This window comes from Cygnus atratus, chromosome 17 (genome assembly GCF_013377495.2).
Source record: "Cygnus atratus isolate AKBS03 ecotype Queensland, Australia chromosome 17, CAtr_DNAZoo_HiC_assembly, whole genome shotgun sequence".
NCBI lineage: Eukaryota > Metazoa > Chordata > Aves > Anseriformes > Anatidae > Cygnus > Cygnus atratus.
Window position 1 is genome coordinate 2,540,457 of NC_066378.1, and position 25,262 is coordinate 2,565,718.

The 25,262-nt window shown below is 38.4% G+C and overlaps 1 protein-coding gene across 6 annotated transcripts in view; it reads left to right on the top strand.

Annotated features, from left to right (window-relative positions):
* MED13L (mediator complex subunit 13L) overlaps window positions 1-25,262 on the top strand; it is a 188,571-nt gene that overhangs the window by 102,947 nt on the left and 60,362 nt on the right. Inside the window, exon 1 of one of the 6 annotated variants that reach the window (XM_035556603.1) lies at window positions 19,875-19,975. The exons of the other annotated variants lie outside the window; for them this stretch is intronic. The gene's annotated coding sequence lies outside the window, so the exon portion shown is untranslated. Of the gene's footprint in view, window positions 1-19,874; window positions 19,976-25,262 lie in introns of those variants that run through there. 6 annotated transcript variants of the gene reach the window in all.

Sequence of the window (25,262 nt, forward strand, 5' to 3'; positions counted from 1 at the left end):
GAGGACTGTGCTTTCTTCATAATGACCCAACCTTTTCATCTTCCTCCCCTGGGGTAAGAGCAGGAAAAAACAGTGGCAAAACAACCTCAGGCACTGATTCTTCAGATTCGTTGACCCTTGCCAATCAAAATAAAGTCCTGGGAACAATAGAAAGACTCCCAACGTGGGGTCACTGGTAAGATGTCATAGAAGCAGTGCTTCTCGTATGCTGCCTGTATCCACTTCAGCTAATTCATGATGCTGGAGAATGTCTTACACAGTTGTTTGCTGGAAGCATGGAACTGAGCCAGGCAGCCAAGATAAAATGTAAGGGATGTTGATAAGTGTGCCGTTTGTTGCTCAGTTCTGCGATATTTTGCATTTTGCTGATAGATGTGAGTTTGAAATTCCATCTTTGAGAGTCCACCCTTGTCTTGATAGCAGGGCTTATATTATTGCAGTCGCCTCTTTGTGTGTATGCAGCGTTATCTCAAAATGAGACTTCTGCTTGCTTGACAAATGAAATTTATTGTATTTGCACTATGTTTTGGAGCGCACTATAAGTTTTGGAGTGCCTGCCTATCTCTGGCAGAGTCAATATAAGATGTGGGTCCTGAATTCATGGAGCAATTCTAAAATATGGGCAGCTTGGTGTGAGGCAGGAGGCTGTGTGGCAGAGGGTGGCAGCCTGGCCTACAGGAACCTTGGAAAAGGACATTTGTAATCTCCACTTTGGCTTCTGAGGATTTTCCAGCAAGGAAGCAAGGCGCTGCTGACAGACCTCTACCAGTTCAAAATGAAATGTTAGCAGAATTCTTACCCCTTTCTGCCTTGGGAAGGAAATACACCCTCTGGCCTCTAAAGGTAGCCTTTTTTCCTATTCTGTACTTGAGGCAGCTGAAATATTCAAGGTGGTGTCACTGAGTATCATGGAGCTTTCGCAGATTTTATTTTGGTGAGGTGCCGGAAACTCTAGATAATTTTTTTCCCCTCTGGAACACTCTGAATCCATGCATTTTCACAATGTGTTTATAACTACTGTTTCTGTATAGGATTTTGAGAAAGCCAGGATATACAGAAGGTATGTGTTTTTCATGTGTATCTAATTGTACTGTTTAGGTCACCAGTTTCACCATTTTGGGGTACATGGTGAAATACACCTGTAGATAAAATGCAAATAAATTTTCTCTAGAATTTTATAGATAAAAGATCATTTTACTGGTGTAATGAATGCAAACAAATTTATATAAAACTGTTCTTCTCATCTCTAACTGCTGCATTTTGCAAAACTTTCTCTTCTGGTACTTAATTGCAGGCAACATTTATTTTGTATACAAATATGTGCACATATAAGGTTACTGGAATGCCTACATGTACTCCAAATGTTTACATTATTTAATGTAATTGAAACACTATTTTTCACACTTGCCAATTTTTAAAAGATAATTATTTAAAGGGTTGACATATTTTGGAGTAGGGGTATACAAGTAGCACGTAGTTCAAGGAAATCATGGTTATGTATTTCTATTGTCGTCATCTTATTAGTCATTTATACTTATCTAGTGTAGAAATTACTTAGTAGCTTAACTGTTTTGAACTTCAATAATTATATATGAAGCCTGGCTTAATCAGGACTTGGTGACCAATTAGTGAAGTCCCACTAATGTGTAAGCTTCTTTTCTCATTATACACTCACTATTGGCACTGTATATAAAGGATAAACTAAGTGCCCCTGATGTGCTGTTAATTAGATTTGTCAGGACTCCCAGTTGTACTGTCTGCCAAACACAAGTGTTGTCACTTACTGTATCAGTAATGAATTGACTTAAGGGCTTTTGTAGATATTTAGAGGGCCTTAGTTTTGAATACTTACTCTGTTGCAACTCTAATTGTAGTTACAGCTACAGCTCTGCTTACTGTATTCCAAGATCTTTCACAAACAGAAGAGGTATCGGCTTTCTTGAACTTCTGAAAAATCAAGCTGTATTTTGTGCTTAAGCTGATTTATAATCCTTGTAGGCAGCAGGTGGTCTTTTAAGTTCTGGGAAAGCAGTGGCACTGTATAGGATTTGTTTTAAGTCCAATTCAGAAGTGAAATACACTCTTTGTGTTCCCAAATCAAATTGGTGCCTAAAGCCAAAAAATTGTTGTCTCTTCACAAATAGGAAAAAAAATTCAAATAAAGAAATTCTGTTGAATTATTTCAGTCAACAATACCACCTTTTTCATTTATTCTTCTGACATTTTTATGCCTCTTTAAAATTAACTAAACTCCCTTTGGAAACCAAGTTCTTTCAAGATTATCTAGGTTATTTATACTGAAAGTGTTTTCTGAGACTTACGTTCACCTAGATATTTTTCTGCTAACCTTTAATTTCTGAATACGTAGGCTATTTCAACTGCAGTGGGTTTGATTGTTTTTTCCCTTTTAATTCATGGGTAATCTTTTCTGCTAGCACATCTCCAGGCGCTCATGACATTTTGCTTGTTTGTTTTAACTGGTTGCAATCTCAATTTCAGGCTCCTCTCTCCTCTTCTTCACCCAAATCTTTCTTTCCCAGCTTGGTTTCCTGATCATACCTTCAGGGATCTCTCCTGAATGTGAGCTGTAGCAGGTAGTGTGCCAGCGCAGTGTTCTGCGCATCTCTGTAGTCTGTAGAACAAGTATTTTAAAATACTGCACAATGTCATCTTTGTGCAATACCGCACTATCCGTCAGACATTGTGCAATCAGGTTGCTTGTTTAGGAAATCACTGGGAGATGAGATATAAATAGTCTGGTCTGTGACTGACGTTATATCAAAAAAGTTATGGAAATGCCTTTTTTTGAAATAATTGGCTGGAACCATTCATAAAGAAGAGAAAGCTGAATTACACTGTCTTCTGAATCCCTTTAATGTTTTGGCTTATTAAGCTTTCAGATTCAAGATAATAAAACATTCAAAATAGCTCCTCTTTAGTTTTAATTTACTGCTAGTTTAGAGGATAGGGAACTTGAATGAACACTGTATCATAAATAATATAAATAAGGCTATGTAATTCTTCTGTGTAGGACTAGTAATATAGATAAAACTCTATTCTTCCTTTTAATAATGAACCAGTGAGCTGTAGGCCATGCTTTTCATGACTGAAATGAACATTACATAGGACCCATCAGCTGATGTACAGTAATTAGAGAAGATACATCTTAAAGTGTATCAGCATTAATGAACTCTGCTAGCTGCAACTTCCTTGACGAGTGAGTAAAGCAAAATAAGTCTTAATGTACATCTCCAGTTCATTGTTGAAAGTACAGAACTAGTGCTTGCTGAGTGTCACCTTTTCCCACCTCTTGAGAATTTAGTCTGTCCTTTCCCCAGGAAAACCTTCCTGTCCTGTTTGGAGTTTGTACTGTACACCTTGTTCCTTCAGTCTGAACTTCAGATAAGTAAGATGTGGTCTAAGTCCGAGGCAAGATGAAGAAAGAGCATGCGTGGAGTAGGTCATTTCTCAATCATAAATGCTGGGCAATTTTCAAGTGCTCTTAGATAGGCAGAGAAGTGACTTTGTATGTTCCGAGTGCATACACTTGTCCAGGATTTCTCAACTTTATAAGTGAGCAAGGGGTGGATAAAATTTTTGAAAAGAAAAGTGGAGGTCATTGCTGTGTTTGGATTCCAGCTGACTTTTACTTCAGGTTGGATATATCCACCTGCATGGCATTCTTGCTTCTAACTTAAAGTGTATAGGCAGTCTTCTCTTTCACTGTCAGTCACAACAGATGCTATGTTTGTTTTTCTTTCCTGAAAATCAGTACGCATAAAAATACCCATACTAAGTACAGACTGCATTTAGTCTTACTGGACTTCACCCTGATAATAAATCTGAGAAAGAGAAATCACTACGGAGAAAATCTCTTTTTGCTGGCAAAGGTAGCCAGCAAAGAGCTCATTTCGTCGAGTATTGACAAACTGATCTCTTTACCAATAAGATGCTTCATACTGCCATCTACTGACCTCACCTTCTGTTGTTCCAGCAGGGGATCCAGTTGTGGCTTACGTTTGTGGTAATGTGGGTTCCAAACTGCTTTGTTGTAATTGTTCCTCTGCAGCTCTGTCATTATAACACTTGGATGTGGATGCTGTTTTTCAGGATTTAAAGTACTACTTTTGGAATAGCTTCTGTCTGTTACAAAGCGTTTACATTAGGTAGGAAAAAGACACTCTAAATCCTAAAACTGTACTTGTGTGGAATTATTTCAGTTGATGTTTTGGTCAGAGTTCATCTGTGCAGGGAGTTACAGATAAAAGGTACTCTAATCTCACATCACTTGTGTGGCAATGCCTTTTGATCCTCGGAAATTTGTAAGAAAACCAGTCATTCTCATGCATCATTGGATTTAGCAATGTCTCAGTGAACCTCTTCAGCATCTGGCTTTCAAGAGTTTTTCTTCCAGCAGAAGTCAACTTCCCCCTTCTTCCCCACCTCTTCTTCTTGGCTTGTGGTTCAAGTTCTCTGTGAATTTCTGAGAACCAGTTCAGGTTTGGACTGAGAAGCAGGTTTCTTAATTAAGCTATATTCTGTAACAATTGTCATCTTTAAGTTCCACATAACTAGACAGACAAGCCAACGATAGCAGAATATTTAGGTACAGATTGAAACTTGCATGGAAAACGGTTATGCTCCCTTTATTTTCTGTTTTGTCAGTCAGAATGTCATGGTGACATTTGATTTTAAAATTTCCTCTTCCTCTGTTGGTGGGGAGCAGGCATTCCTGGAGACATTCCCTGAGATTTTGTTTTTCCGTTTGGTGTTTTTTTCCTTTTTTTTTTTTTTTTAATAAACCAAGCTTTAAAAATTACTTTGAGGGCTCTCAACTCTTTAATCTCTTCTTGGTACCAACTGTTAATGAGTAGAGGTACTGCAAGTGTTTTTTGTATGATGGTATCAATGCATTTAATTTTATAACTTCCATCTGTGGACTGGAAAGAATGCCCATTGAGGGTGATAGAGATCTGAAGAAAGATCATGAAAATGTATTCCTTCTTGCTGAGGGATCTGACAGTCTAATTTATGGAATTGTATGTCTAATGTATGGAATTATCTTATTAGTCTTCAGATTATGTAAAAACATATCCGCATGCATACACACAGTTTTGCTTCAACTATACTTATGACCTGGTCTTTTGAATAACGGTTCTCTAGCATGGAGAGAGATAGTGGAATTATTTACTGTCCGACCCAATTCTTAGAAAAAGATTTAATTTAGGAAGGAGCAGAGATGTTGCTTGAAGTGTTTCAGATCGTCTGCTTTGGGCACAGTCATGAGACAGGCATGACATTTAACCAAGTAAGATAAAAAGCAGTGTAATATAGACACTCTGGATGTTTCAGGGAGCTGTCTGCTATTATATGGTTTTAGTTTCTTAAATATGCCCAGATACACTTCTTGAATAATCCCTTAATGTAAAAATTGTCTCCAGCAGTGGTCAAAAGTGGAACAGCTTACGGAAAAGTATAAGGTCATGCCAAGAATACAGTGATTTTCTGTATTCTCGGTCAGCTTCCTGCTGATTTTGGCAATACAGCTTGACATATTTTTGTGTTTAATAACTGTTGGTGAATTTTTCTTATGTGAATCTGTTTGAGTTTGAACCCACACAGAATTTTAGCATGTGCAGATATTTGTTGGTAATTAATACCATGGTTCATCCATGCAAAGAATGAGAAAAATTGTTTCTTGTTTTATTTTAATGTTCCGGTTTACTAGTGTAGCTTTGTCTTCCACTTCCAGTATTAAGTAGAAAATGTAGCTATTTCCTTTTTTGTCTCAATCCTTTAGTTATTGCCTTCACAATGAAGACTCTTTATGTACTTTAATGTACATACTTCATGTACGGTTTCCGTATAAGTACCATTCTATACGTTTTTAATCAACTCCTCGTGCATTTCTTACTTCTAGTGTCATTTCTTCAGGTTAAGGGGATTCAGAAATAAACCTGTTCATGTGTTTTACGGGCAATTGCTATTTTTCATGGGTTTATGGGCTATTGCAATGGTATCTTCTCTTTGTTCTTTATACACATCTGAATTCTGAGCGTTGTTGTATTTTTTTGTTTGATTAGGATTTTTTTGTTATTTCTAAACTGATGCATCTCCGTAGAAATGTTTACTTTAGATCCAGTAAGTTCTTTCCTGGCCAGCAATATCTTGCTCAAAACCAGAATCCCTTAGAAAGAATATGTTTTATTTTTCCCTCCTGCACCTTTACTGTGTTTTTCTAATGAATTTCATTTGTGAGTTTTCTCATCCTACCAGTAATGCCGGTGAAGGTGTTCTGTAGTTCTTTGCCTTGAGTTCTGTTTTTGCACATTTTTCAGTATCCTAGCAGTAGCAGAATGTTATTTCTTCTCTTCCTCATTTTATAGAGATTCTTGTAATTCTCATTGTTTAGCCCAAATAATTGTGACATTTCTTTCATATGGGAAGTTAAGTCAAGGAGTATGCCTAAATACCGTGAGGAAATCACAGGAACTTAAGTGACCTCAGGAGAGGTACTCAAGTAGCTATGGCATTTGTATAAATGGAAGAACTAAAGAACTATCAAAAAATCAACAGAAGTATTACTGATGGAATTTAGGATAGAAAAAGGTTATTCTGAATGAAAGAGTTATATATTTTAAAGCAGTGGATTGAAATTCCACTAGCCAATGGACTTAATTATCCCCACCCCATGCATCACTAGTACTTTTCTTTACAGGAGATAACGCTGATACCGTTAATGGGACTAAATTTATCTTTTCTAGTATGGTGAATGTTCATAATATGTATCAAAGCGTGCAGTATAGCAGGATTTTCTGTTGTACTTCATCTTTCTTAAGATGCATCTTTTCATTCTTGCAAAAATGTGAATGTTCACAATGGTGTCACACACTGGTAATTTCAGTTGTATTCTCATTTTCCCTTTATGTAGCATTTATGGTCTCTAAAGATGTATTTTGGATGTAAGTGACTATTACAAGAATATACAAAAAAAAAGTTCCAAATTTTGAGTGACTGTTTTGTGTGAGTGAAGATGATTTACTTTGAGTTGAAAATAAACTAGTCAGCCCTTTCACAATATGTTGTCATAACAGATGTGGCAATAAGAGTGTTAGTTCAGTGATTTTTTTTAAGTTGAAAACTGTAAACCGCTGTTTTGAGACTGGACTGGGTTTAGTGGCATGTTTTTTTGTGAAAGTACTCTTGATTTATGTATTTGTTTTTAAGAACAGCTTCATACACAGCAGCTTTGTCCTTTATACAGCACTAGAGAAAAAATCCAACATTCCTGGAGAACAGATGGACCAATAAACTCTTCACCAACCCCTGATACTTATTTTAGAATCTATTTATGGTGTGGTGCAATGAACAGCAACAGAAATTTAAAAGTAGTGTTGCTTTACCTTAGACGCTTGAATTCTTTCTGACAGCAGAGATGGCTGCTAGGAGGTGTGCTCCCTCCCTCCCTGTCTTGTTGCTGATTTCTCTAATACAGCTGAGTGTACAATTTCCCTGATGCAAAACTGAGGATGTTGAACCTAAGAAAACTTGGTTTCTATCACCTTTTTAAAAATATTATTTCTTTAAGTGAGAAGTGCTTTCTTCACTTTGTCAGGTTAAGAGTTTTGAGGTACAGTTGCTACACAGTTCAAACATTTCAGATGTGTTTTAGAGGATTAAACATTACATTTTTAATGAAGAAGTTGATCATTTGAAGAAATACTCTTGACTAAATTCTTTTTAAAATAGCGGGGTTTTCCCTAAATCTTAATGAACAGTTGGAATCACAACTGAAGTCAAGTGCTTAGTTTGCAGTGCTGCAGTAACTTCACCTGTCTGTGCTCTTTGCAGATGTATACCTTACTGAAGTTCCAGTACTTTGTTTCAGAAAGTATTAACTTAATTTTATTGATGTGATTTTACCGTTAAGCTTTTAAGTATTATTACTGCTTATAAAAGTCTCTATAAATGCCAGTCAAATTAATTTTTATGTACTGCATAGGTAGCATATTAAAGCAAATAGATTAAAGCAATTTTTAGGAAATAGTACACTGGAAATGTAAACATATATTAAGTGAGAAAAAGATGTGGTTGCTTCGACACATGGAACAACTAGAAGATCAGAGCGGGTCGGCCTGATTTATTAAACAGTCAGATGGCACTGCAAAATAATAAGTCATCATCCTGCCAACAGTAAGCAGGTCACAGCTGAACTGTGCGAAAGACTCAGTTCTTTTTTCCTGGTCCTAAGTCTGTAAGATATTTTTTTCTTTCAGTTAAAAACCTTGAGAAACTTGTTTTGGGGGGCAGTTAATTACATTTATGTGATTTAATACGCAAGTAGCTACTTGTAGGGCCTTCAGACATGTTTAGACTCCTATTTCAGGTTTGTTTCAGCTGGAGTTGGGCAAAAATGGGTTCTTTAAGATTCTGCCCGATGTCATCATCTTCTGTCTTAAAGCAATTATGAAAATCTTTTAAAACCTTGCTCCAAAGTTAGTAGGCGGTGTAAGTCCCCCATTCAGAACTGAGTGAAGGATACTAATCCAGCCAAGGTTTTGTGAGGTTTAATATTTTAAATACCTGTGTGTTTTTCAAAATGGGACTTCTGTAAAGACTTTAATTCTGTCACTTACTCCTCTTGGATTTCTTTCACAGTCAGCTTCTCAAACGATTCCTGTCACATGAGGAAAGGTCTTCTGCTGTTCTTGAGGATGATGATATAAATAAATATTTATTAACATCTTTAATTATTGGCAGAATCATTTAACTTCGCATTCATATGGTTGTATATGCGCATATGTGCCTAATTTAAAATGCAATTTTTGTGCATGTTTCCATCAGTGTATTAGAGCATGTAGTCTGAGCTAAGAAGAAAACAAAACCCAAACCCTCAGCTGATACAGTGCTCTTCATGGCTGTCTTTGTTTTGAAACAATTCTGGAGCATCTGTCATTGTTTCACACAATTTCCTGTAAAGCTGCCTGTGGCAGTTGCACTCATTCTTTATTACCCAAGGGCTTTGCTAGCTATAAAATAATGTATCTGAGTACCTAATAGCCTAATATTCAGCCTTCCCTGGAGAAGTGGGAGTGGAAAGCTGTTTTTACTTTCCTTTTTGCTGACTGTGCAAAGCTGACCCTTGGCGAGAAGCTTTTATCTGCATTGTCCATGAAGTAGAAGGGATTTCCTATGCTAATGGCTCTTCTAGCTACTGGATGGCTCCTTCTATGTCCCAAAGAATGGCCCTGATCAAATTAAACTTCTGCCTTAATACAGATGACACATCTGCATGTGATTAGCTTTCTTAGCAACCCCTTGGACTTTTGCTCTGCTTGTTTATTAGTTTAAAATGCACTGCAGAAATGGGACCAAAAACGATGTCTAGCCATTGCTTGTGGGACCATTCCAGTATATACACACGTTATGCCTTTGTATGCATCTATAGACAGATACCTATTGCCACTATTCCTTGTAGCTATTTTCCTAGGGAAAACATTTTTCAGGTATTTTTTTAGTAAGAAAAATGAAATGCTTAGACACAGCTGCTCTTCTGTGTTGTAGTTGAATATATGAATGTTATGAATGTTTTTCTATGGATTTTTTTCTGTAAAAAACTAAATAACAGCAGTTGCAATCAATTTAAAATTCCTAAGCCAAACAGCATTGCTTAAAGATCAAGATGTGGTAAACACTTCACAATTATTTGATTTTGCACGCGAACAGTTCCAGCAGGGTTACTTACCAAGTCATGTAAAGGTATGTTTGAGGAATTAAATCAGGCTTGCACATGTCAGTGCTGGAAAACCCCAACCATAGACCTAATGCACTAGTCTGCCTATAACTTAATTTTAAAAAAATCTGTCCTAAAATATTTAGAATCATAGAATAAAGGAACACTTAACCGGAAAGGTGTTAGATATTTTTATGCTTAATGTTTAGATATTTTTCTTTAAATTAGTTACTTGCCAATTAAATATTTAGTATACAGTTGATTTATCGTGGGGTAGGTCTTGTGAATAACAAAAAGTGAAATAAACTAATGAGAGCAATGGTCAGGGAACATAAGTTGGGGGGGATTTCTCACAGTGAGGATAAACTTAGCACACGTCTGTATTGTAGAAGGTAAAAGTATGTGAACTAGAGTAAATAATAAAGTGAGAAATGCATCTTTAATACTTCAGTTACATTACAACATGTAAAAAATATTGTCTGATGCGTGCTGGTTTTAATAGTATTCTGACTTCTTCATCTGCAGTTTGATTGCTTCACATTCTTAAACACTTGAGCTGCACATAATTTCAGAGCATCACATTCCATTGAAGCCATTGTAACCACATGATTGTTTAAAGTTATGTCCTTACTTCCTTGTCTGGCTGAATTAGGATACAGTCTTCATTTGTACATTCCTAACTCATGAACGGCTTCAAAGAGATTCTTTTCCCAGCCAAGTAGCTGCCAGTGATGCTTTGTGATCTGAATGTGAAATTGAAATCTCCATTTTAAATTGAGTTTGGGGGCTATTTCCTAAAGTAGATGTTAGCTATGTTTGGACTATAAAATTGTCTGATACGCTGAAAAGTCTCGACTGGCACATCAGTTCTGGACTTTCCATTTGCAAAGCAGTCCAGCTATCCTGAGCATGTATTAATAAAACCCCTCTGTATGGACCAACACACATGAAACCAAGATTTTTATACTTGTGCAGCAGTATCTTCTGCTAGATCCTTTGAATTCACATGTTTTTGTGATAAATTAATTTATCGTCTACTTGTCATGAACCTATAAAATCTTGAAACTTCTCCAGTGTGACATTAGGTTCTGAAGCGTACTGTGTGTTTGCCTGTATTTACGCACAGGACGAAAGGCATCTGCTTCCCTTCCCCACCCCTCTACGTGAACCTTTAGATTTGGTACAAGTGATCATTTCAGATCAATAATGTGTGTGGATGTGTATTCCTGTACGTGTTAAAAAATATCTTGATTTCCTCATCATCATTTTATTCTTTCTGTTTTTCTAATTAAAATTCTATTTTGTTGGATTGTTTTGTTGGCAAAATGCACACAGTATGATTTGTGTTTCAAGAAACGCTTCAAAAACGTAGTCATATTTTTAGGAGCCTAATTTTAGGTTTGAGTTCTGTGGCCAGGTGATTTATAATTTAATATTTAGATTTTTCTTGTTTGCAACTTGATCTGTCCTAGGCTTCATAGTAGATTGCAGCTTTTTTTAGACTCATTTAAAATGTCTTCCTGATAAAGCATTGCCTTTCAGCAGTAGCATTATGAAAACATTTCCTAATGGTTGAAAAATGTTAGCTGAGCTGTTCCACCCAGATCATTTTAATATTGGGAGAGTGTTTGTTGTAGAAAGTAAGAAAGGAATGCAGGTGGTCTGATTCCTTTCCAATGAACTAAGTTATTCTCATGCAGAGTTGCTGTTTTATGTCTGCATCTTCAAAAGCAGGTATACTACAGTATTACTTTTTCACTTGCCAAAATCCCATTCTGCAAGGCTAATCAGTTAAAATGCAGCAACCACCTTACTGTCTCAGTCTGAAATGACAAAAGAAGAAACAGCTGAATCAATATATTAACAAAATAAAAGGCTGCACTACTGTAGTGACCTCCGTAAGAGGTGGTACGTTGACCACCTCCACTTGCTGGGCTCATCTGTGCAATAATTTGCCCATACATGTAAAACTAAAAACTGAAAGATAAAATAGGCTGGGAGTTCTCTGCTGACTTTGTAGTGCCCTCTCTAGCCTTGAGTAGCTCGAGGCTCTGTGTGGAAGCCAGCGCTGGGAAATAATGCCACTCGATAGCTGGAGCTGGTTGGTTTAGTTCAGTGATCAAACACCTGGTTCTGACAAGGTGTATTTGTTGTTAAAATCCGTGGTTTTTTTCCTCACCTCTGTCAGGAGGAGCTTGTTACAGAAAACCTGCCTGAAGGAGAATAATAGCCATAGTTGGAACAGAAACTTCCCACTGGCGTGGTGTGGCAGGCAGTGCAACCAACCGAGTGCTGTGAGTTGACAAGGGTTAAGGCTTGCAGGGAGTCCTGCTGCAGTCATCTTGGATGGCAGGAATTACGGTGAAGTTTTTCTCTTGTCAAGAGTTTTCAATGAAGCCAAATCCCATAAAGTGGTTGAATTCAACTTTTTTTTGATCATCTGTGTATGTTTTTACTCAGATTTTTTTTCTGCTGCAAATCTACTTAAAGTTTTGAAATTGAATATGGACTCTAACAAAAGAATTAATATTTTCCCAGGTTTATACTGTTTTTATCATTTTTTTAAAACCAAAAAAACCAAAGGACTGTGCTGTGAGATATAGGGCGGGAATGCAGGAATTGTAATCTACTAAATCTTTTTCTGACCACCCCTAATGCCTCTATGCTATTAGCCTTTTTTGACCAAGACCACTTAATTCTGTAAGAGAAGAAAGGATGGTTCTTTCTTGTGTGTTACACAACACGAAGGTAATACACAGTTGTTGTAAAAAGACTATCAGAATGAAGTGTAATAATCTTCTACCCCTTCCTCTGGAACAAAAAGGGTCAAGTCATGTTAGTGTTTAAACCTAGTTACTGGTACTGCAGAGCAGTAACTCCAGGAGTCTACAACTTACACGGGGCTTGGGGCTTGTGTGTGCCTCCACAGTGCCACACGTGGTTCCTGCAGCGCAGCGTTGCAGTCAGTGCTGACAAGGAAAGGAATCGTAGACCAACCAGTTTCTACAAGTGACCTAAATAATTCTTTGTTCCTCAACTCAGCTATGTGTTACTTATTGCACGTGCAACATTTAATCAGATAATCAGATAATATTGAAGGCTCGTGTTTCTCATAATTATCTGTTTAACCTTGTGATTGAGGGCAATGTATCTTCTCCATCTGTTACTCATACAGCAGTAGTAGAACTAGTTTGTTTGGAGGCTGTTGGCTTAAATGCTGATGAATAACTGTGAGAAGCCATGAATAATGCAATTAACTGACTTCGAATCATTCGTAAAGGTAAATATGGTTATTGATGCAGGCCACCAGTATGACTTCTAGGCCAGGAAATTTCAAAGCTTTATTAATTCTGATAGATGTTTTGCAATCCTTGTGTGAAGGAATTTTGTAGATACAGTTTCAACTTCCATGTTCTGAAACTCATCACTGCACTTCACACTAATGAGCAGACTGGGGAAAGAAGCCAAGAAATTAATGGACCATAGAAGCTAAATTACCCTTTCAACCCTGAAGGAGGTCTTCTCTCATACTCAGCTCATGAATTGATCCTAACACAAGGAAAACAGAACCTGCTAAAGCCATTTGATGGCAGTGTCTTGCCTTGGTACTAAATCTACATAGTTCTTACAAAACCAGACCATGCTTTGTTTCTAAATAATTTTCTTATAGATTTCTTTCACACTTTTGCATGTAATAAAATTTGCCCTCTATCTGAACTGATTTTTTGTCTGCTCTTTCGAATTGCCGTGGTTGCTGGAAAATTGAAATCCTTTCTGCTTTATGAAGAAAGGTTTAGAAATGGAAATTTTAGGGGTAGCTTGGATCAGCATTGCATGACTTGTGATTAGTCTTTGTTAGGTTATGGAAGAACAAATTGCAAGGAAAATCATAGTTAACTACAAAGTTCGCATGAGAGACGTTTAGGTGCTTTAAGAATCTTGGCATTGTTTGCTTAAGAAAAAAATAAAGCAGTATGGGATCCAGTCTGTAATTAGTTTCATACGGTTTAATTCTTTGGCAACAACTGTAGTGTGTACACTGTACCCAAACAGGGTTATACATTACTTCCTACCTAGGCATCAGAAGTTAGCTACAACGCTGGCTGTTACTTGCTACAAGGTGGTGTTTTTATAGTCACTGCCAGTGTTCCTAGTACCAGACATTTCTTTCATTACACGTCTTGCTCCAGTAATTTTGTGCTGCAAAAAGTTGTTCTCCTCCTCCCCAAACGTAGACAGACATGGTGTTTTACAGCTGGCTACAGTTTTGGTTTTTCACTTAGATGACCTTATGCTTACAGTTCACATATACTCTATATGATAATTATATGGGTACTTTTATGGACTGTTTTTAATAGATAAGTATGGATGTCTCATTTCCAGTAGTCGCTACATGTGAATTAGTGATAAAGATTGACTTTTTCAGTCTGTGTATGTCAGAATTCCTGCCTCTAAATATTGACCATAGTGACTGAACAGCTACAACTACTGGAAGGTCTTCCTCTACTTTGTATGTGAAGAAATGAACCAACAAACCTGCCCCATCCTACTACAGCTTAAATTTACAAGAATTATTTTTATTAAAATGGCTTAAAGCACTTCTGAATAGAAATAATTCATGCTAGCAGAAGGTAGTGCTTTGCTTATGTAGATTCATCTGTGGTGGGGCCATTGCCAGCATCGTTACGTCTGTGAGGAGCGGGGGTGATTGGAGCTTCCCTCTTCATACCAGCAAATGCTTTGATGTGTTGGCTGTGTCCCACTCGTATTTTACACCTGAAAATCATATTGAAGTGTTCCATGCTCTTTTCAGTTTAAGATAAGCAATTGCATTTATTCTCTTGGTTCTTCTGTTTCTTCTCCCCCCCCCCCCCCCCCCCCCCCCAAGAAGAAATCAGTGAAATGGATCAGAACTGACTAAATGTCTTGAATGAGACGAGCTGTATCCATTTCTTAACTTTTTTTATGACTTTAATAGGAGTACCATAGCGAACAGCTTCTGCTTAATCACACAAAGTCTTCCACCAAGTCTGAAGTAAGAAGAGCACGATGCTCCTTCCCTATCCATGAAACCTCTCGCAGAAGGGCCCGCACCACATTCGCTTGGCAGTTGGAAGCCGCTGCAGAGCTGCCAACTCCTCCAGCTCCCGTGGCACTGCTGCTGGCAGGAAGCAGCAGCAGAATTAGCCAGAATTTTCCATACCGGGCTCTCATTTTGAAACTGACTGCTTGTGTGACAAAAATAATTGTCATGTATGAATATGAATTACATTTGCGAATATATATTTACATTTTTATCATTGAAATGTTTCTTCCTCTGAGCAGATACTTGTTGAAAGCTATATTTATGTAAAATACAAATGTGCAGCTTTTTGCATAATGTTACAAATTTTTGAAGAATGCATGCACACTGACAAAACAAATTGTCTCATTACCGATACTCATGGCAAGTTGCTCCATGTCTAAACATAAAATGTTCACAATTTTTGTCATGTACTTAGTATTGGCCAGTGGAACAAATAATCTAACACTTCAAATGTTAATTTTAAACTTCATTTTAGGACAGATATTCTTCTGTATTCCAGAGAAGCCTTTACATTTTCTCTGAAAGCCTCTCGTAACTAAACTAACGGTGTCTTAAAGATGGAGAAAGGCTACAGGATGCGTAGGAAATGCAGGGCCTCAGAGCCTTACAGAGCAGCCAAGTGCCAAGGAGCCACAAAATCACTTATGTCCTGTTAGCTCCACTGCTTGGTGGAAGGGAGGAGGGGGGTGTGCACGTGTTTGGGTTTTCTTCGTTTATTTGTTTTTTTTTGGGGGGTGTTACTTGAAGATTGAGAAACTCCTATTGAATTGTGTTGCTGGTAATTGCAGGAAGATAGCATTTAATAACTTCCAACCCACCACCAGGTTTGCTTCAGTCAGGTGATTGAGACATGCCACAAGATCTGCTCCTTTCAGCATCATAACTGTTCTGCTCTTTTTTTTTATGGGCTTTATGAAGTTGCTGAATAAGCTTCATTTCTTAGAGAGATGTAGATGTAGTTGGGTTAAGTTAAATCCTAAAGCCTGTGTGACTGGGTTGGATCAAAAGTTACAATGATGAGAACATAAATACCTTCCCTGCCTCTGGTCTCTTGATTGTATTGTCATCCAGGGCACCCTTCAGGTCTCCCCTTTCTCTCATTAAATTGTCAGTCCTCTGGTTTTGCAGAAATTTTTCAAATTCATTCATTCATATATTTTGTATTTTCTGTCTTGAGTGGAAATGTGATCCTTGTGGAATCCTACAGTAATTAGAAACGAACATTAAGAGTCATTACATCAGTACAATGTACAGTTCCAATGCTTTTTCAACATTGCTCAGGTGCTTTCTTTAAACTGATTGGCCTATGGCATCTTATCTTAATCTGCAGTAGAATTATTATTCTTTATTCTTCCCTTCTGTCAATTTATTGCTGTTAAGGAACAATTTATTACAGTTAAGGAAGTGCATGAAGTTACTAATAATTGTAAGTGTCAGTTCTCTGTTCTCTGTGAAGAGATGTAATTTTGGAATATATCAGAATAAAATAGATTTTCCTGCTACGCACCAACTTAGGGTATTCTAAAAGTTTTATTTAAAGTCATGATGGGATTACTGGGCCATAGAAAGTTATTTTAAGAGCAATTTTTAATTCTTTTACTCCTATGTAGCTTCAAGTTCAGAAAGGGAATTTCTTCAGTGACATGAGAGGTATTACAATGGAATTGTTTTTCATCTCCTTTGTCAGAGAGGAAGGTGGTGTTACCACGTATATGCTTAGTTTAGTCTGTTCTTATCGGAGGGTTAATGAAAGAAGACAGAAATGTATGAATGCTGTGTCTAACAAGCTGAGTTCTCAGCAGGAATGCAGCAAAATCTTTTATAGCTTCTGACATCCTATCTGTTTGCTGCTCCTGGACATAAAGTACCCCTGTGATTTTCATTGCAAATACATTACCAATAATCAGTCAATCCACTTTGAATCTGCATTCATAATACTCATACTTACAAATACTACCCCAAAACATGCCTACTAGTGTTACCCCTGTGATGAAAGACAGCACGTTTTCAATCTAGCAGTGAATGAGACTGCAAACACCAGCATTTTCTCTGAACTCCGGAGTTCCCTGGCACCAAAATGAAGGCACTTGGGCATGAGATACCTTCATTCTGAGCCCTGTGACAGTGGGGTGACTCTTGGGGGTGGGCAGGGTGAGGTGCCCCAGTCCCTGGGCAGTGCTGGGGAGGGCCAAATATGGAGGTGTCTGAGCAGTGGTGTCCTTGGGGGAGGCGTCACCCCTGTCCTCTTGCGTTTTGGATTTAAATTCTGGAGGGAAATGCAAGGGAGGACTTGCCTTTTGGTAGGTGAGGGTGATTCCCCAGGGCAATCCTGGCATTCCTGTGACAGCAAGGCCCCAAACATTTTTAGGGCATAATGAAGACACTCAGTACTTTTTTTGTGCATCGTGTCTGTTGCTGCCTTTAACAAATGCTATCTCTGAATCTCACAACCCTCTGTAACACCTGAAACCAGTCTGTTTACAGTGGGATTTTTGAATAGGTCACTAACCACCAGCAAAGAAGGCCTGTGTCTTTCTAATAGTTAAACCAGGTGGGTAGCCTGCATATTGAGAAAAATCATACGTGCTAAAGGAGAAGGTGAAATAACTGCATACATTCTCTGTTCCTTTCAGTCATTTTCAGTGTTGGTGTTACCAAGCTGTTCCACACGCAAGACCCCACATTAAGCTCTCCACTGTGCCTTTCCTCTTTGCTCTTCTGCTCACACATATTTACGTGCCCTTTCTCTACAACACTTGAATGCATCTCATGCACTAGTTTATTGTGCTCGAAGAAAGGAGCTTGATAAAGGTATACGTGCAGACAGGTATTGAAGTGTGTGATGGAAACCTGACATCTCTGCGGGAACAGCGTTAAGATTATGCAGGCTATTGTGCTCACATCTTCAAAAGCCTTCTTGCGTGCCTTGTTTTCCCTGATAGAAATCAGGTTGGTGAGTAACCCCGCCATTTATCAGAATATTTTCAAAAGGAAATGACTGCCTACTTTGTAGGGTGTAGAAACACCGCATCGCAGAGACTCCGCCTGTCTTCAGATGTCAGGATGAAGAAAGAGCAGTTCGGTGTTACCAAGAAACTTCTATTTTCTGCTGTTAGCTCTTTTTCCACCGGGGCAGAGGGCAGGATAGAGGTTATAGCTACTGGGATGCGGTGGTTCTGGACAGCTCGGGGTTGATAGGCAGCACTAAAGAGCAAACTGAGGGCTTGGTGAGGCTGCATGTTGCATACAGTAATTGTCTGCACCACCGAGAAACAGCTGTGCCAACACAAAGACAGGAGTCTGAGGAGGCAGCAGAGGCTCTGGCTGATGTTGTGGCAGAATTTCCTGGTAGTGATGACATTTGACCATTTCTTTAAGTACCTTGGGTTGTTTCCAGTTGTCAGCTCTTTACAGCACTAGTTCTTTTCCATGGTAATATAGGTGCTGGGAATGCTCACAGGAGTGATTCCTGGCCCATTCCAGAAATCCTGACCAGCCAGTAAAGAAAAAAATATTTTCAAGCTGTTTTGCTCATTCTGAGCTACAGTGAAACAGCAAGTAACAGTGGTATAAAGCATGTTGAGTCGGCCAGAGCCTGGGTACCGCTGAGCAGACAAACCTGTGTTAGGCAAAGTTACGTCAGGTTATTTGGGAGGGCCAGTGGGGATCAATGCAAGGATTCCTGGGGAGCAAAGGTTCTGCATCTGGTAATCTCAGCATCGCTTCTTTGTAAATAAACCGCGTGCGCTTTTATAGGGGATGGCGCATTGCTTTGTAGGACTTGCAAAAGCTAGAAGCTTGAAAAGCAGGAGTAGAGGAAATAATAGAGGTATAACTCCTTTTCTTTTGGTTCCCTTTTATTAATTCTGTTAGGAGACATTTTCTGTAAAGTAGACTGAAAAAAATTGGATTGTGAAGCCACAAATTATAGGAGGATATCAGCGTGATTTCAGTCTCACTCATTTCCCTTCTCCCACGTTTACTGGTAACACCTGTGTTTTCTCTGTTTCTGGATTCTTCAGGAATAGGATGGCAATGGTAATAGCTCTAGCAAGGACTTTAGTTGAAACGTTCAGAAGTTTTGGCAGGCTGTCAAGTTATACTTTGCGGGGGGGGGAGCAGGAAGGTGGAAAGAAGAACCAGAACTGGGAAGCCGTTATTTATTTTTTCTTCACCCTGTAATTCAGTCAAAATTCAGCAGTATTTAATTGAACGCGTGAAGAGAAAGTTTCTGACCTTGAGGAAAATCCTGCCAAATTTCAGTGACTTGTTGGAAATAATGAAGTCTTTGGGGTTTTCAGAAAGCTTTCATGAACTTTGTACAATCTAAACACTTCATAGGTATGCGTCAGTCTAGCTGCTTTTCCTTCCAACAGCACATGCAGACAGCTTGCGGAGTTCAGCTGTTCCCATGATCTGGATTTCCTTTCAGTGCTTTACCTGGCCAGGCTGGTTTGGAGATCAGGGCACGCTGCATCTTTTTTCCTAGTGTGCTGCTGATCTGTGGGCTTGTGTTGTCTGCTGGAGCTCAGAATTACCCCTGTGTACGTCTCTGCACACAGGGCCTGGATACAAGCAAGAGCAGCACGCCTTCTGCAGGTGAATTAGCAGCCTAAGCTAGCTCTTAGCTGTTGTAACTCTGCTTCCACGCCTGGATTGTAGTCATTCTGAACAACATTGTTCCGCACTTGCAAGCAAACACTTGCCATCACCACAATAACTGGTAGCACAGAACCAGCCTCAGTTTGAACCGTCTCATTTTGCTACGTGGTTGAGAACTCGGTACGAAATGAGTGGTTGCAGCACATTCCTTCCTACGGAATTGTTTGGACTGGCAGCGGTCCTGAGTCAGCAGTATAGATGGCAGTAGAGGCTCAGGCACTGGGCTTGAAAGAGAGGAAGCCTACTTAGGGCTTACACCCAGTTCTCATGTGTTTCAGAGCAGAGAGATCCGTAACACTCTGCACTTGGCTTGCCTTGGCATTACCACAGCTAAAGATCGCAGATGAATAAATGATGCTGCCTTCCCTTTCTCTGGTGGTCATTGGGCTTCGCGGAGTCACAATTGGATGGGTGCTGCTCACCAGAGCCTTCTGCTTGGTTCAGCATGCTCTGCAGCACGATTTGTAGTTCCTTTCTTGTAAGGCACGTGACTGGTATGCTTGGCATTTATAGAAAACAGTTCTCGCCACAGAAGTGTTTTTGTGTGTGGTGGTTTTTTCCTTTTCAGCAGAAGTTTCAGTGAGAGACCGGTATTTTAATACAAGGGAAAAACTGAGGAGGAAGTAATTTGTGTTGTAAGGTTGCTTGGTAGAACTGAAAACAAGAAATCTTGCATTTAAAATGATAGAAGAGTATTTTTTTTCCTTCTCACATTATTTTCTTGAATTGTATTCTCAGAACATATGTTCTTCGGTTTTCAGATGATCTGTTTATCATATGTCTATGTAAATGTTAAAAATATTATAATACATCTTGGACAGATGTACCGAAATGATACCTTCCTTTCATCTGTTTAAGCTCTATTCATTTGAGCCTGTTGTAGTTTCAGGGCGTGTTTTTAACTACGGCTTATTGCAAATAATTTTTCTTTTCAGATTTTGTGCTTGGTTGGGCAGCTTATAGAAAAGATGACTCATTTTCAAAAGTACTTTACTGGTGTAGCAGATAAATCCCATGTTCATTCTATTGCTATTCAATGTGTTATTTTGAGGGAAAGCAAATGTCCTATCCAGTTGTAATATCAGTGAGATTTCGAGTGGTTTTAATAGGAAAAAGTCATTTTTCCCTCTCTTTAATACCAAATTATTTTCAAGTATCTCCTAAAGATGTTGTGATCTCTGTGAAGCGATATGAAGTGACACAGTGGGACTAATTTCATTAAAGTAGGTATGGGAGCTTGGCAAGAAGAAAATAAATCCTGATCATGGAAGAGTAAACCCAGAAGAAAAGTGGTTATTAAAGAAATTGAAATTAAGTCAAAAAATGAGAGGTAAACAATGTGTTACCTTAATTAAGTCCAATTTAGTGTTAGTTTAAGTATAAAAGAGCTAGAAGAGAAGAAGACCAGGTGCCATAGAGAAAAAACACTAGTACCAAAGAAATTGTCATGGAAAAGAAGAAAACTTTCAGGAAGTAAATAGGAGCTGCAGAGGTAGGAAACAGGGAATATGATAGACTAAACTGCAAAGCTTTGTTTTATATTTGTTAATGCACTTCCTTCTCTATTACTAGACCTGAGTTGTGTGCCACCCGTTTCAACTGCATTCACTCTTCAGGGACATCAAATGGGAGCCAGCATGTAGACGCTAAATTATTTGGAGAGGATTCAGTGATTGACTTAAATGCAAAGGGATTAATTGGTCTCTAAACTAGTCAATTAAAATGTACTCTGAAAGTGGAAAGATCACAAACGCATGGCAATGAATAAATTAATGCATTTTTCAAGGTTTTAGTATTTTCTACATGTTGTTTAATATGGTTTTGGATCATAAAATTTATTCCATGAATTGCGATCATACTGCATGATGGGTGCATGTGAAATAATTTTCCACAGCCATCTTCTCGAAGCACAGCTGGCAGCAGGCTTACAGCATTATGTTAAATGTATATTAGTAGGTATTTACATCTTCTGCAGTCTCTTTTACAGATGATACAGCAAAGGATGACAAATTTTCTCTGAAACCATGCCATAAAATGAGTCGGGTCCAGGTCTCTCCAAAAACTCAGGCCCATCAGGTGTAGCTCATTAAGCTTTATGCTCTTCAACAGGAGGGTGAAGGACATCATACCCTTAGCCAAAAAAGTGCTCAACTCCTTGGTTCTTGACTGAGGTGTGCAGCACTAAGAAATGCAGGGAGATTTAAGTACTTTGGGGATTTTCTTGTCGTTTTTAATTCAGTCGAGGTGTAGGTGTTCTGTTTTTTTTTTCCTTTTAGGGGACAAAAACGGCATTCATTTTATGGTAGTGCTATCCTCTGGCTAAATGTGAGAGTTTGGCTGCAAGTACTAGGAATATTAAAGCTCTCTGTCAAGTTTCATATCACTTCATGTTCTGTAATTCAAATGCAGGCTTGGTGTCCTAGCTTTATAATCATGTGAAGGTATCAGAAGATTTGTTCTGGGAGAGAAACAAACACAGAGGGGAGTCACGTCTTCCCACATTTGCCATTGTCATTTTGAAATTGATCTGGGATGGTCACAAGGTAGCTCGCTGCGTGCTCGGGGAGCCTGCCTGCCTCTGCAGCAGGGAGCTCACAGAGCTGAAGTTTACCTGCTAGAGAAACTAAAAAATGGCTAATACTGGAAAATAGATATATGTATTTAATGCCTGATGGGGTTTTGTGTTTTTTTGTTCAGTTTTATGTTAAAGATTCACATAACCTTATGATATAATGCATTTACTTGTATTTTTTCCTTGAGGTGCCTGTTGTAAGCAGCTGTTTGAAGGTATAAATCAAAACTACATTGGTAGTTTTAAGGTTTCTTCCTAATTTTTCTGTGTTGAAGAAACTAAGTAGCGTTGTTAATGTAGTTTGTGTGAACGAGACAGATAAATGTAATTTCATCTTCACTGAACTTAATGACAACAAAGTATGGGCTTATGTCCCTTCTTTCCCTTCCAGTTGCCCTATTTGTTCAAGAATATTTTTTCTGAATGGCCTTAATCTAATATAATGCTACTTTGGATAATAGCATTCTGCTTTCGTGGGGGTGAAAAGAAGAACGGTGCATTAACCTACATTAGCAGACAGCAAAAATGAGCGTCTGTTCAGAAGCCTTGCTGAAAAGAGGAGTGGTATTTGATATGCTGTGTTTTTATTTTTATAGCTTAAACGTCAAGTGTGCTACATATTTGTGGTCTGGTATCTTCGCTGTGGTGACAGAGCCTGTGTGCATGTCTGGAGAGCATATTTGTGAGTGATTGAAAAAGTAATTTCAGTTGAGATCCAGCAAATTAATTGTAGTGTCTATTAACTTGTAAAATACTATGGATTGATATTACTGTGCCAGCTCTTCTTAAATTAGTCAAAAAGCAACGACAAAGAAGACTGCATGCTTTTTAGAAAATTAGCTTCCATTATTATTAGGGACATTTGTCTTTTTTTTTTTTTTTCCACAAGACCTCAGGTTTCATTATTTTTGAGCCCCATTTTGGGGATTTATCGATAGCAATCTTATAATCTTTGAAGATTTGGAAAACAATAAATTGAAGGCTGGACACAAGCCATCCATCTATTTCAAGACGTTGCAAAGAGGAGTGCTGAAGTAGCAATGTCTTGTGTCTGCTTCACTTTCGTTCCTTGTGCTATTTGCCATCTGAGAATCATTGTATGTTCACATACTGTTTCCCCATATATTTTATGCTTTCTGCTAAGGTAGCTATAGGATCAAGGCTCTGTAGCGTTGTTAGAACAGTACTGAGGTGGTTTTCTCAACTAGGTGTCCCCACACAAAGAAAATGTTTTCTTGGTTACTGAAAAACCGAGAGCTATGTTGTACAAAGATGGCCACACATATAAAAAAACGTTGTGGTATTTCAGATTTTACATACATAATGATATAGTAGCTCACCAGAACGCATACAGTAGTGTTTATCTATGTCCTAGTATTCACTCAAGTTGCAGAGCTGTTGTGAGCGACGGTTGTTAACAAACTGCTATTGAGCTCAAAGCCTTTTAGGGCAGGATAGAGAGTTGAGCACCTGAAATTTATAGCTTTCAGAGCAAACTTTGACATAACCATCCAGATATAATGTGTGTTTGATTTTGTTTACTTTTTCCTTTGGAAGATATTTTGTATTATCCCATGTAAAAAGTCTGTTCAAAAATGTGTATTTTTAATCTTTGGGAATGCAGAGCAGAGATGGGTTTACAGACATAGTTCTGCCTTTGAGTGAATCTGTGCCACAAGGGTGTATTTAAAAAAAAAAAACAATAAAACTGTCTAACATGGTTTTGAATTGCCACCTAATACCAAAGGACTGATAATAACTTCTGGCTTTGCTTCCAGAGTAGTATTAATGCTACTTAATGCACTTACTATTATGAAAACAAAGCTCCTAGTGTAAATGTGGCTTGATACTCATATGTACCTGTGGGTAAGTATTCTTTTCCTTTACAAGCTGAATGTGATTAGATCACTGCTGTGCCTTGGTGCGGTACGGTGATAACTGTGTGCCACAGCTGCCAGTGGCAGAGCAGTGTGACACCGCTGGCAAGGGAAGGAACGTCTCTATCACCCGCGGTGCAGCTGCTGAAAACGTCTTTCTTGGGGACAGTGGGAAGCCTCCTTGGCTTCTTCAGCTGCCCTGGGGGTCCGTGACCCGCGGTTGGATTGCCCTGCGGATGCGCTGGTCAGCGGTTTGATTGCAGCTCACTTCATGAGACGAAGTAATTGAGAGCTGTATTATCTGTGATGAAATTACTGAGGGAAGCGTAATTCAAGGGAGATCAAGAGTTTAAACTTTGCAGTACTGAGCTGTTGAGAAAAGGTCAGTTTATGCCTTAGGCTTAAAAAAAAAAAAAAAAAGGTTGGCCAGCCTCCATCAGCATTAGTCAGGCTTGTTCTTGATTTTAGGTTATTAACATTCAAAAGGATTTTTTTCCGTCCCGGTCTCCAGAGCAGAACCGTTCATGACAATTCTGAGGTGATCTTATGCCTGCATGGTATTTAATAAAAAGCTAAGAGAAATAGCACAAGAAGAGTGCTTTTTTGGGATACCACATGTTACCTAACATGTAACTTACTCAGCTACCATGAGTATTATGTGTCACTGTGAATGTATGTGCTGAGCTGGCTGCATTCCTGTTTTAAAGAGAGGTCTTCTGTGGAAATGAATTTTCCCATGGAGTCTGTTTCAAACGGAACAGAATGAGTAAAACAGGGAAGGCAGAGTAATGATAAGGCAGGTCATAAGGATGGGAACAGCGGTGATTTTAGAAACCGTATATACAGTTTTTCCTGATGTCGTTCTATTGAGTATGCTAGGGCAAGAAAGCTTGCATCCACATTGTGACAATTTTCTAGTTAACTGTCATTCATTATTGCCAACTGCGCTTTTGTTTTCAAAATACCTGGTAAGACTAGTACTGTTAAAAGCAAATTCCTGTTTTTTTTATTTTTTTTCTTTTCCTGTGGAAGCTTAGAATTTTCAGTGAAATTATTTGAACTTTAACTTGAATATCCCTTTAATAACCTTGGTTTCTTTTTTTGGTATGTTTTTGGATTTCATTGTAAAGACTATATCCGTTCTTGCAATAGGAATATGGTCACAACTACTTTTATTTCCTAAATAGGCAGGATCCAGTGTCTTATCACAGTGATTTGATATTCATAATACACGTGATAAACTTGCAGAATCATTTTTTTTGATAATGCAAATCTAAATAATTGAAAACAGCTGTAGTTCTAAGTCAGCACTACTTTGAACTGCAACACAAA